Raw genomic sequence first — 8,437 nt, 5'->3', positions numbered from 1 at the left:
TTTGTGTAGGAAAAACTAGATAATTTTGCATGATGCGTTAATTCTTCTCATAAAATTTAAGTATTTCTAATACGTACGTATTTGTCCTTACTCTGCAACACTGTATTTCCTTATAACGTGGTATTCTTACATATTCTTTTGAGAGAAAACTCTCCTGTGCGTTGTCTTTTGGGTCTACACACTTAGACATACATGAAACACCAAAGCTTTTCGAGTTAAAACATGTTGTTTAGGAAAAAAAAAAGATTATTTCACACGATGAATGATTTCCGTAAAACGTGGTATTGTGACATATTTTTTCGAGAGAAAACTCTCCTGTGCCTTCTCTTTTGATGCTGCACGCTTAGTCATCCATGCAGCACCATATCTTTTCGAGTTACAACATCTTGTTTAGGAAAAACAAGATTATTTTGCACGACGCATTATTTCTTCTAGTAAAGTTTAAGTATTTCTAATACGTTCTTATTTGTCTTTACTCTGCAACACTGTGTTTCCTTATAACGTGGTATTCTTACATATTCTTTCGAGAGAAATCTCTCCTGTGCGTTCTCTTTTGAGGCTACAAGGTTAGACATACACGCATCACCAAAGCTTTTCGAGTTACAACGTGTTGTTTAGGAAATACAAGGTAATTTTCAAGATGCATTATTTCTTCTCGTAAATTTTAAGTATTTCTAATACGTACGTATTTTTCTTTACTCTGCATCACTGTATTTCCTGAAATCGTGGTATTCTTTCATATTCTTTTGAGAGAAAGCTCTCGTCTTCGTTCTCTTTTGAGGCTACACACTTAGACATACACGCAACACCAAAGCTTTTCGAGTTACAACGTGTTGATTACGAAAAACAAGATAATTTCGCACGATGCGGGATTTCCTTATAACGTGGTATTCTGACATATTTTTGGGAGAGAAAATTCTCCTGTGGGTTCTCTTTTGAGGCTACACGCTTAGACATACACGCAACACCAAAGCTTTTCGAGTTACAATGTTTTGTTTAGGAAAAGCAAGATAGTTTCACATGGTGCGTTATTTCTTCTCGTAAAGTTTAAGAATTTCTAATATGTACGTGTTTGTCCTTACTCTGCAACACTGTATTTCCTTATGACGTGGTATTCTTACATATTCTTTTGAGAGAAAACTCTCCAGTGCGTTGTCTTTGGGGCTACACTCTTAGACATACACGCAACACCAAAGCTTTTCGAGTTAAAAAATGTTGTTTAGGAAAAACAAGATAATTTCACACGATGAATGATTTCCTTAAAACGTGGTATTGTGACATATTTTTTCGAGAGAAAACTCTCATGTGCGTTCTCTTTGAGGCTGCACGCTTAGTTATACATGCAACACCATATCTTTTCGAGTTACAACGTGTTGTTTAGGAAAAACAAGATAATTTTGCTCGACGCATTATTTCTTCTAGTAAAGTTTAAGTATTTCTAATACGTACGTATTTGTCTTTACTCTGCAACACTGTATTTAATTATAACGTGGTATTCTTTCATATTCTTTCGAGAGAAAGCTCTCGTCTTCGTTCTCTTTTGAGGCTACACGCTTAGACATACACGCAACACCAAAGCTTTTCGAGTTACAAGGTGTTGTTTAGGAAAAACAATATAATTTTGCACGATGCGTGATTTCCTTAAAACGTGGTATTCTGACATATTTTTTCGATAGAAAACTATCCTTTGCGTTCTCTTTTGCGGCTACAAGCTTAGACATACCCACAACACCAAATCTTTTCGAATTACAACATGTTGTTTAGGAAATACAAGTTAATTTTGTATGGAGCGTTATTTCTTCTCGTAAAGTTTAAGTATTTCTAATTCGTACGTATTTGTTTTCACTCTGCAACACTGTATTCCGTTATAACGTGGAATTCTTACATATTCTTTCGAGAGAAAACTCTCCTGTGCGTTCTTTTTTGAGGCTACACGCTTAGACATACACGCAACACCAAATGTTTTCAAGTTACAACGTGTTGTTTAGGAAAAACAAGATAATTTCGCATAATGCGGTATTTCCTTAAAACGTGGTATTCTGACATATGTTTTTGAGAGAAAATTCTCCTGTGGGTTCTCTTTTGAGGCGACACATTTAGACATACATGCAACACCAAATCTTTTCGAGTTACCACGTGTTGTTTAGGAAAAACAAGATAATTTTGCACAATGCATTATTTCTTTTCGTAAATTTTAAGTATTTCTAATACGTACATATTTGTCTTTACTCTGCAACACTGTATATCCTTATAACGTGGCATTCTTACGTATTCTTTCGAGAGAAAATTCTCCTGTGCGTTCTCTTTTGAGGCTGCACGCTTAGACATACACGCAACACCAAAGCTTTTCGAGTTACAAAGTGTTGTTAAGGATAAACAAGATAATTTTGCAAGACGCGGGATTTCCTTAAAACGTGGTATTCTTACATATTCTTTCGAGAGAAAACTCTCCTGTGCGTTCTCTTTCGAGGCTGCATTCTTAGACATACACGCAACACCAAAGCTTTTCGAGTAACAACGTGTTGTTTAGGAAAAAGAAGATAATTTCGCACGATGCAGGATTTCCTTAAAACGTGGTATTCTGACATATTTTTTCAAGAGAATACTCTCATGTGCGTTCTCTTTTGAGGATACACGCTTAGACATACACGCAACACCAAAGCTTTTCGAGTTACAATGCGTTGTTTAGGGAAAAAAAGATAATTTTGCTTTATGCGGTATTTCCTTAAAATGTAGTATTCTGACATTTTTTTTTTTGAGAGAAAATTCTCCTGTGGGTTCTCCTTTGAGGCTACACATTTAGACATACACGCAACACCAAATCTTCGAGTTAGAACGTGTTGTTTAGGAAAAACTAGATAATTTTGCACGATGCATTATTTCTTCCCGTAAATTTTAAGTATTTCTAATAGTTATGTATTTGTCTTTACTCTGCAACACTGTATTTCCATATAAAGTGGTATTCTTACATATTCATTCGAGAGAAAACTCTCCTCTTCGTTCTCTTTTGAGGCTACACGCTTACACATACCCGCAACATCAAAGCTTTTCGAGTTACAAAGTGTTGTTTAAGAAAAACTAGATACTTTCGCACGATGCAGGATTTCCTTAAAACGTGGTATTCTGACATATTTTTTCGAGAGAAAATTCTCCTGTGGGTTCTCTTTTGAGGCTACACATTTAGACTTACAAGGAACACCAAATCTTCTCAGGTTACAACGTGTTTTTTAGGATATAGAAGATAATATAGTACGATGCGTTATTTATTCAAGCAAAGTTTAAGTATTTCTAAAACGTACGTATTTGTCTTTACTCTGCAACACTGTATGTGCTTATAACGTGGTATTCTTTCATATTCTTTGGAGAGAAAACTCTCCTGTGCGTTCTCTTTTGAGGCTACATGCTTAGACAAACAAGCAACACCAAAACTTTTCAAGTTACAAGGTGTTTTTTAGGAAAAAGAAGATAATTTCACATGATCTGCGATTTCCTTAAAACGGGGTATTCTGACATGTTTTTTCGAGAGAAAACTCTCCTGTGTGTACTCTTTTGAGGCTAGAAGCTTAGACATCAAATCTTTTCGAGTTACATCGTGTTATTTAGGAAAAACAAGATAATTTTGCACGATGCGTTATTTCTTCTCATAAAGTTTAAGTATTTCCAATATGTACATATTTGTCTTTAATAGGCAACACTGTATTTCCTTTTAACGGGGTATTCTTACATATTCTTTCGAGAGAAAACTCTCCTGTGCGTTCTCTTCTGAGACTACACACTTAGACATACACGCAACATCAAAGCTTTTCGAGTTACAACGTGTTGTTTAGGAAAAACATGATAATTTCGCATGATGCGGGATTTCGAAATAACTTGGTATTCTGACATATTTTTTCGAGAGAAAAGTCTCCTGTGTGTTGCCTTTTGAGGCTATACGTTTAGACATACTCGCAACACCAAATCTTTTCGAATTACAACGTGTTATTTAGGAAAAACAAGATAATTTTGCACGATGTGTTGTTATTTCTTCTCGTAAAGTTTACGTATTTCCAATACATACGTATTTGTCTTTACTATGCAAAACTGTATTTCCTTATAACGTAGTATTCTTACATATTCTTTTGAGAGAAAATTTTCGTGTGTGTTCTCTTTTGAGGCTGCACGCTTAGACATGCACGCAACACCAAAACTTTTCGAGTTACAACGTGTTGTTAAGGAAAAACAAGATAATTTCGCAAGATGCGGGATTTCCTTAAAACATTGTATTCTTACATATTCTTTTGAGAGAAAACTCTCCTGTGCGTTCTTTTTTGAGGCTGCACCCTTATACATACACGCAACAGCAAAGCTTTTCGAGTTACAACGTGTTGTTTAGGAAAAACAAGATCATTTTGCACGATGTCTTCTCGTAAAGTTTAAGTATTTCTAATACGTACACATTTTTCTTTACTCTGCAACACTGTATTTCTTCATAACGTGGTATTCTTACATATTCTTTCAAAAAACTCTCCTCTTCATTCTCTTTTGAGGCTACACGCTTAGACATACACACAACACCAAAGCATTTCGAGTTACAACGTGTTGTTTAGGAAAAACAAGATAATTTCGCATGATGCGGAATGTCCTTAAAACGTGGTATTCTGACATATTTTTCGAGGGAAAATACTCCTGTGGGTTCTCTTTTGAGGCAATTCATTTAGACTTACAAGCAACACCAAATCTTTTCGAATTACAACGTGTTGTTTAGGATATACAAGATAATTTTGTATGATGTGTCATTTCTTCTCGTACATTTTAAGTATTTTTAATACATACGTATTTGTCTTTACTCTGCAACAGTATATTTCCTTATAACCTGGTATTCTTACATATTCCTTCGAGAGAAAATTCTCCTATGTGTTCTCTTTTGAGGCTGCACGCTTAGACATACACGCATCACCAAAGCTTTTCAAGTTACAACGTGTTGTTTATGAAAAACAAGATAATTTCGCCCCATACGGGATTTTCTTAAAACGTAGTATATTGACATATTTTTTGAGAGAAAACACTCCTGTGCGTTCTCTTTTGAGGCCACCAGCTTAGACATACACGTAATACCAAATCTTTTCGAGTTCCAACGTGTTGTTTAGGAAAAACAAGATAATTTTGCACGATGCATTATTTCTTCTCGTAAATTTTAAGTATTTCTAATACGTACATATTTGTCTTTACTCTGCAACACTGTATTTCCTTATAACGTGGTATTCTTACATATTCTTTGGAGAGAAAACTCTCCTCTTCATTCTCTTTTGAGGCTACAAGCTTAGACATACACGCAACACCAAATTTTTTCGAATTTCAACTTGTCGTTTAGGAAATAGAAGATAATTTTTTGTACGGAGCATTATTTCTTCTCCTAAAGTTTAAGTATTTCTACTACTTACGTATTTGTTTTTACTCTGCAACACTGTATTCCGTTATAACGTGGAATTCTTACATATTCTTTCAAGGGAAAACTCTCCTGTGCGTTCTCTTTTGAGGCTACACGCTTAGACATACACGCAACACCAAATCTTTTCGAGTTACCACGTGTTGTTTAGGAAAAACAAGATAATTTCGCATAATGCGGTATTTCCTTAAAACTTGGTGTTCTGACATTATTTTCGAGAGGAAATTCTCCTGTGGGTTCTCTTTTGAGGCTAAACATTTAGACATACACGCAACACCAAATCTTTTCGAGTTACAACGTGTTGTTTAGGAAAAAAAAGATAATTTTCACGATGCATTATTTCTTCTCGTAAAATTTAAGTATTTCTAATACTTACGTATTTGTCTTTACTCTGCAACACTGTATTTCAACATAACGTGGTATTCTGACATATTCTTTCGAGAGAAAACTCTCCTCTTCATTCTCTTTTGAGGCTACACGCTTAGACATACACGCAACTCCAAAGCATTTCGAGTTACAACGTGTTGTTTAGGAAAAACAAGATAATTTCACATGATGCGGGATTTCCTTAAAACGTGGTATTCTGACATATTTTTTCGAGGGAAAATTCTCCTGTGGGTTCTCTTTTGAGGCTACACATTTAGACTTACAAGCAACACCAAATCTTTTCGAGTTGCAACGTGTTGTTTAGGAAAAACAAGATAATATCGCACGATGCGGGATTTCCTTAAAACTTGGTATATCGACATATTTTTTCGAGAGAAAACACTCCTGTGCGTTCACTTTTGAGGCTACCAGCTTAGACATACACGTAACACCATATCTTTTCAAGTTACAACGTGTTGTTTAGGAAAAACAAGATAATGTTGCACGATGCCTTATTTGTTCTCTTAAAGTTTAAGTATTTCCAAAACGTACGTATTTGTCTTTACTCTGCAACACTGTATTTCCTTATAACGTTGTATTCTTACATATTCTTTCGAGAGAAAATTCTCCTATGCGTTCTCCTTTGAGGCTGCACCGTTAGACATACACGCAACACCAACGCTTTTCGAGTTACAACATGTTGTTAAGGAAAAATTTCGTAAGATGCGGGATTTCCTTAAAACGTGGTATTCTTACATATTGTTTCGAGAGAAACCTCTCCTGTGCGTTCCCTTTTGAGGCTGCACCCGAATACATACACGCAGCACCAAATCTTTTCGAGTTACAACGTGTTGTTTAGGAAAAACAAGATAATTTCGCACGATGCGGGATTTCCTTAAAACGTGGTGTTCTGACATATTTTTTCGATAGAAAACTATCCTTTGCGTTCTCTTTTGTGGCTACAAGCTTAGACATACACGCAACACTAAATTTTTTCAAATTTCAACTTGTTGTTTAGGAAATAGAAGATAACTTTGTACGGAGCATTATTTCTTCTCCTAAAGTTTAAGTATTTCTAATACGTACGTATTTGTTTTTACTCTGCAAAAAGGGGCTACACGCTTAGACATACACGCAACACCAAATCTTTCCGTGTTACAATGTGTTGTTTATGAAAAACAAGATAATTTCGCAAATGCGGTATTTCCTTAAAACTTGGTGTCCTGACATTATTTTCGAGAGGAAATTCTCCTGTGCGTTCTCTTTTGAGGCTACACATTTAGACATACAAGCAACACTAAATCTTTTCAGGTTACAACGTGTAGTTTAGGATATACAAGATAATATAGTACGATGCGTTATTTCTTCTCGCAATGTTGAAGTATTTCTAATACGTACGTATTTGTCTTTACTCTGCAACACTGTATTTGCTTATAATGTGGTATTCTTTCATATTATTTCGAGGGAAAACTCTCCTGTGTGTTCTCTTTTGAGGCTACAAGCTTACACATACAAGCAACACCAAAACTTTTCAAATTACAAGGTGTTGTTTAGGAAAAAGAAGATAATTTCACACGATCTGCAATTTCCTTAAAACGGGGTAATCTGACATGTTTTTTCTAGAGAAAACTCTCCTGTGCGTACTCTTTTGAGGCTAGAAGCTTAGACATCCACGCAACACCAAATCTTTTCGAGTTACATCGTGTTATTTAGGAAAAACAAGATGATTTTGCATGATGCGTTATTTCTTCTCATAAAGTTTAAGTATTTCCAATATGTATGTATTTGTCTTTAATATGCAACATTGTATTTCCTTTTAACAGGGTATTCTTACATATTCTTTCGAGAGAAAACTCTCCTGTGAGTTCTCTTCAGAGGCTACACACTTAGACATACACGCAATACCAAAGCTTTTCAAGTTACAACGTGTTGTTTAGGAAAAACAAGATAATTTCGCACCATGAGGGATTTCCTTAAAACGTGGTATATTGACATATTTTTTCGAGAGAAAATACTCCTGTGCATTCTCTTTTGAGGCCATCAGCTTAGACATACACATAACACCAAATCTTTTCGAGTTACAACGTGTTGTTTAGGAAAACAAGATAATTTTGCACGATGACTTCTTTCTTCTCTTAAAGTTTAAGTATTTCCAATATGTACGTATTTGTCTTTAATCGGCAACACTGTATTTCCTTATAACGTGGTATTCTTACATACTCTTTCGAGAGAAAATTCTCCTATGCGTTCTCTTTTGAGGTTGCACGCTTAGACATACACGCAACACCAAATCCTTTCGAGTTACAAGGTGTTGTTTAGGGAAAAAAAGATAATTTTGCACGATACATTATTTCTTCTCGTAAATTTTAAGTATTTCTAATACTTACATATTTGTCTTTACTCTGCAACACTGTATTTCAACATAACGTGGTATTCTTACATATTCTTTAGAGAGAAAACTCTCCTCTTCATTCTCTTTTGAGGCTACATGCTTAGACATACACGCAACATCAAAACTTTTCGAGTTACAACGTGTTGTTTAGGAAAAACAAGATAATTTTGCACGATGCGGGATTTCCTTAAAACGTGGTATTCTGACACATTTTTTCGAGGGAAAATTCTCCTGTAGGTTCTCTTTTGAGGCTA

This window comes from Apodemus sylvaticus, unplaced genomic scaffold (assembly GCF_947179515.1).
Source record: "Apodemus sylvaticus unplaced genomic scaffold, mApoSyl1.1 scaffold_74, whole genome shotgun sequence".
NCBI lineage: Eukaryota > Metazoa > Chordata > Mammalia > Rodentia > Muridae > Apodemus > Apodemus sylvaticus.
This window is presented reverse-complemented; position numbering follows the sequence as displayed.